Below are 5,064 nucleotides of genomic sequence, written 5' to 3' on the forward strand. Positions count from 1 at the left end.
TGCATATTTTACTCCACTTCATAATTTGTCCTAAAATTTCTGTATGCACACTTTTCACTGGACGGAGGGAGTAGTATTCACCGAGGTGTGGTGAAACTTTCTTGTGAGGGAATTTGGTCTTGGCTAACAACCAAGAGAAAGAAAGTGAATGGGATGTGGCCGACCACACCCACGTACGGGTGCACCTTGATGGGAGTAGCCAACCAACGATTTGGTTTTGGTCCTGTCAATCTAGCACATGATATGTAACGAGAAGGACCACCCGGGCGGTTTAGGCTAATGACTACTTCCTCCGTTCCAAAATAAATGACTCAACTTTATAGAACGGAGGGAGTACATGATAGGTGGAGTTCTTCTAACCAACGATCCCAAAGTTGTGTTGAGGGAAGCGAAGACCATCTCCACCCCCGGCCACCGCAAGGATAGTGCTGGTGGAGCTAGATAACGGAATGGATCAACGGATAAAGGGACAAAATCGAACACCTCAAAGGCTCAAAGATTGAACTCGAACCAAAACCCAAACTACTCTTCAGTATCTTGATTGACAAGTGGACAAGATAACCTGCAACAAATCCAACACCAACAGGTTAAACCCCTAGCGCAATCACCAAGAGAGAACAAATCGTTCTAGCACAGTCCCTACGAGAAAAAGGAGAGGAATCGAAGAACCCTAGAGCGAGACAGGGGGAACAAGCGAGACAGGAAGAGAAAGCTGTAGAGTGATTGACACACGCTAGGACAATATGGTCTGGTAGATTATTCTCGGAAAATCCTAAACGCACGGAAGATTACGGGCCTTCCACAGGATACTCAATGCTAATTAATCTCAACACCCATGCTAATATTTGCTCTGGCTTTGATTTGCCCATGCATGCCCCGATCAGAAGGCAACTTCAAATTTGAAAGTGAAGGCAACTTCAAATTTGAAAGTAGTGAAACAGCTATTTGTGCAGGCACAGTTCAACAAACAGGAACTGCCTCCCAATTCCCAGGTACAAATACTGATCGATTCAACATTCATTACCCAGAATATGTTTGAAAATAGCTCATCTCGGAACCAGATGGAAACTCAAAACCGCACGGACAATGGGGCATCATGGAACGCGAGCAAAATACAAGAAGCGAGATAACCAAATGCATGCACACTAGCACACACACCAAATGCAAGCAGGGTCGCGAACTTGGTAAACATGCTTGCTCCGAAAGCAGCAAGTCAATGTGCCTTCGACCTTCAAGCCAGTTGACAGATGCCCACAGAAACTAGATAATAGACGAAAGTTGTCAAATTAAGCAAGTAATTCCTACAAGTGCACTTCACAGCCGAGTGGCGCATGCTACAGAGAGTCAATCTCCGTGTGGAACATACAGAATAGAAGCGCCTACAGCCAACAATGCAGTTCTTCATTTCAGTGACCAGAATGTAACCTGCGGGGCAAGCAATATCACGAGTCAAATAATTTTGCACCATTCATATCCAGGAAAAGCCATTGGAGTTGTTCTCATAAATTTGTATGACTCTAAACAGTAAACATTAGCTTCACCATTGTGGAACTGTGCCAAAAGCTCCAAAGGCAAATCATCTCAGCAATATTATTATTTATCAGACAAAACCAACACTTGAAACAGAGAATAACTGTAGGAAATTTGCAGTGTGGTGGCACACATTCAGCATCAGTAAAAGTAAAACAAAATTATATCCCCAGAGCACAGTGAAATGCAAGTAGTTCATTTGCTACTACTCCCTCCGTCCTGAATTACTTGTCGCAGAAATGGATGTATCTAGAACTAAAAAATGTCTAGATACATCCATTTCTACGACAAGTAATTCCGAACGGAGGGAGTACTTATCATAATAACGTTCTCATCTCTGAGAAGGGAACAAGCATATGCATAAGTAGGGAATGGGGAAGGGTCCTAGTTTATCAGTCATTGAAGGGCTAGAGGGAGAAGAACCCGAGACTACCAGAAGGTACTGGGGGAGTACCTACAAGGAGGTGAACTGAAAGCAAGGCTGCTGGACGCAACGGGAAGGCCAGTCAAAGTGCACATCCAGTGAAGAGGGGTAAAATGTCAGTAAATAAAAGAGAAGGCAGATGGGTGAAGGCAAGTGGAAGAGAACAGAGAGCTGCTGAGGAAACAGGGTTTGGAGAAAAGATTCAAGATGCAGCCCAAAGCATAGGATGTGACCAGATGGGCAGGAGCTACGCTAAGTAAACAATTATAGAGAAAATATGTCCTCTCTTGCAATTTGATACTTGAAATGACAGTACAAAGCAAATCAATACATTTTTTGAAGGAACAGTTCTGATTCCTCAACAAGCCAACATACATGCAGAAGATAGCCTTACCTACTCTGCCAGTACATGACAACAGCATATTTAACCAGACAATCATCTTATTTATTGTGCATAAGATCAGATGCACCATGTCTACCACCAATGCCTGTTACTGCAAGCATAAGAAGTTAAACAACCAATGTCATTCCAACAAAAAGCCAAACAGATATGAGGAGACATCAAGGAGATATTTACATAACTCATAGTTGTATCTTGAAAAAGAAGCAGAGTCTTGATAGAGCATTAGGAGAAGTGATGTGACTATTCAGATTTAGATTATCCACAAAGAGGTTAAGCCTAAAATATGAAATTAAATATCTTATTATTTTTCTCATACGAATGAATTCATCCCTTGCAACAGACTCTCCTAAAGTGCTAGAGTGAACAATTATTTGAATTTTCCATTATTGATTTAAGAATATTGCAAGATAGCAGAGATAATAATATTGATTGAAAGAAATAGACTAAGCTTGAAGCTTCTAAATGTACCTATTGAGCTGCCTATTTGACATTTCAGTAGGTTCAAGCTAGTTTTTCATTTTTGTCCTCAACTTCCAGTTGATAGGTATTTTATCATGAGAAAAACTTTAAAGCAGTTATGAACTAAAAGTAGCCTTATATAATTCTTGCATGTGTCATTAGGCGGGTAACAGTGAAATATAGTTCAGTGAATTTGCCAATCTTGGAGTTCTTTTCTCTATAGATATTTTATATAGTGAACTGATAAAAAAAACAGATTGCTACTTCTAACGGGAACCACATTATAATGAAACATCGCCACATTTTATTTTACTGCATCATCTATGACAGCCCATCATCATCTTGGTATGGAAGCCAAATTGGTGACATAAAAAACATAGCAAACACTAGCTACAATAACTATAAGTAATACATGTGAATCCATATATAACCATCACATAAAAAGCACCCAAACAAGCATCATTACAGAAACAAAATCACTATACGCTGAAGAGGTCACGGATCAGCAAAATAAGAATAAATGATATGACACTACTTAAAATTGTTGGCTTAACACAAAATGATGTGAACATGATTTCATCAGCCAATTATCAACACATAACTTGGTTTTGTTCTGACCGCAATGAAGGGCATGGTATTATATACCTTCAGTGTAGACACTTTCGAATGGATGATAGTGAGAAATTTGCATAGTTTTGAAAAGCTTCTTGAACTTTAATGACTCGAGATGGATTGTGAAGAGGCCAACAACCGTCCACAGCAACAACACATTGTTATTTTCAGCAAACCCTAGCATCACTATGCGCTCTTCCTCCTCTGGATTCAGGGAAAGTAGCTTGTTAAGTTGAATAGTTCTTGCAAGCGCCCATGAAGCAATACCATCACAGTCAGTCACCCTCTTCCATAATTGGGCGGTGCAGCGGTCAGAGTCTGAAATTAAGAGGAAACCCAGCCCACCGCCCTCTGCCCACATAAGCTTGAAGTTGCGCCTGCCACGCACATCTGGCACCTGTATCACAGCTAGACTCTGCTTCTCCAAATCAAACTCGAGAATTCCATCCAAATTCCCAGCAAGCACCCAGTAAAGGGAATCTCCAGCCAGCAAAGCGTCACCGGTAACGATGGTGAAAAACTGGGATCCATGAGCCTGGTGCGGTATGGGTGTGGGGATGAGATTCCCCCATAAGCCGGTCTTTGACGAGTAAACAACGGCGAGCGCTCGTCTATGTTTCGGGCCGTCGCCGTCTGTCACTGCCAAGACCACCTGGAACTGCTGGACGTCTCCGGCGGCGCGATACACCGCCCCGCTGATCCCAATCTTCTCCGCGCGTGCCGCGACCACCGGGGGAATGGTCAGGCGGTGCTGGTCGCCCGTGACGGGATCCCACACAAGGATCTAGAGACGCTCCGGAAGGAAGATGAGTAGGAGGCCATGGCGGCATCCGAGGGAGACGAAGTAGTCGCCGTCGTCGCGCTGCAAGGGGAAGCGCCCAAGAGGAACACGGTCAGGGGCGTCCAGGGTAGGATGGAAGAAGAGGCCATCAAATCGGTCGAAGAAGCCGAGGAGAGGAGGGTTGCGGCGGTGGCGGAGGCGGAAGCGGCGTCGGAATTGGGGATCTGAGACGAGGCGGCGCCAGCTCTTGCAGACGAGGGATGCGCGGGGGAGGGAGGAAGGCTGCGGGGGGAGGCGGAGCAGGATCTCGGAGAGCAGGTCGTCGTCCTCCAGCGGGGATGCCGCCGGCGAGCGGGGGCGGCGGCGGAGGCGGAGGCTGCTCATCTCGCCCTCCTCGCTCACTGATGCGGATGGCTTTTTTCTCCTTCTGGAAGATGGTGCGGATTCAACGAGTGCGGATGAAAGCGTGGTGAGACTCCAAAACTGGGATGCACACTGAAGTCTCACCACGCAAAAAATCCCAGTTTTGCGGTGTGTGAAAAAATATAAATGGGATGGAAATTTGAAGTGCAGGAAATTTCCATCACATTTATTTGTTACGTTGAAAACATCCTATAATATATAGCTTACAGTGTACTCCCTCCGTCCGAAAAAGGTTATCCCTTAAATGGATGTATTTAGCACTAAGTTACCAAGTTAGTATCAAATATATCCATTTGAAAGAGAAGGTTGGGACAAGTTTTTTCGGACGGAGGGAGTACAATTTTTATTTCATACAAGTAAAATAATGCACCGTCATACTTTTATTTCTTTATGTTTTCTACGGTGATAGCATTGCAAGATTACAAAACACAA

General features: G+C 44.0%; 1 pseudogene; it reads right to left on the bottom strand.

Moving 5' to 3' along the window:
* Nucleotides 1–991: 991 nt before the first annotated feature.
* LOC119320179 lies at nt 992–4,852 on the bottom strand (annotated as a pseudogene).
* Between the last annotated feature and the right edge of the window lie 212 nt (nt 4,853–5,064).

Source organism: Triticum dicoccoides, chromosome 6B, assembly GCF_002162155.2.
Source record: "Triticum dicoccoides isolate Atlit2015 ecotype Zavitan chromosome 6B, WEW_v2.0, whole genome shotgun sequence".
NCBI lineage: Eukaryota > Viridiplantae > Streptophyta > Magnoliopsida > Poales > Poaceae > Triticum > Triticum dicoccoides.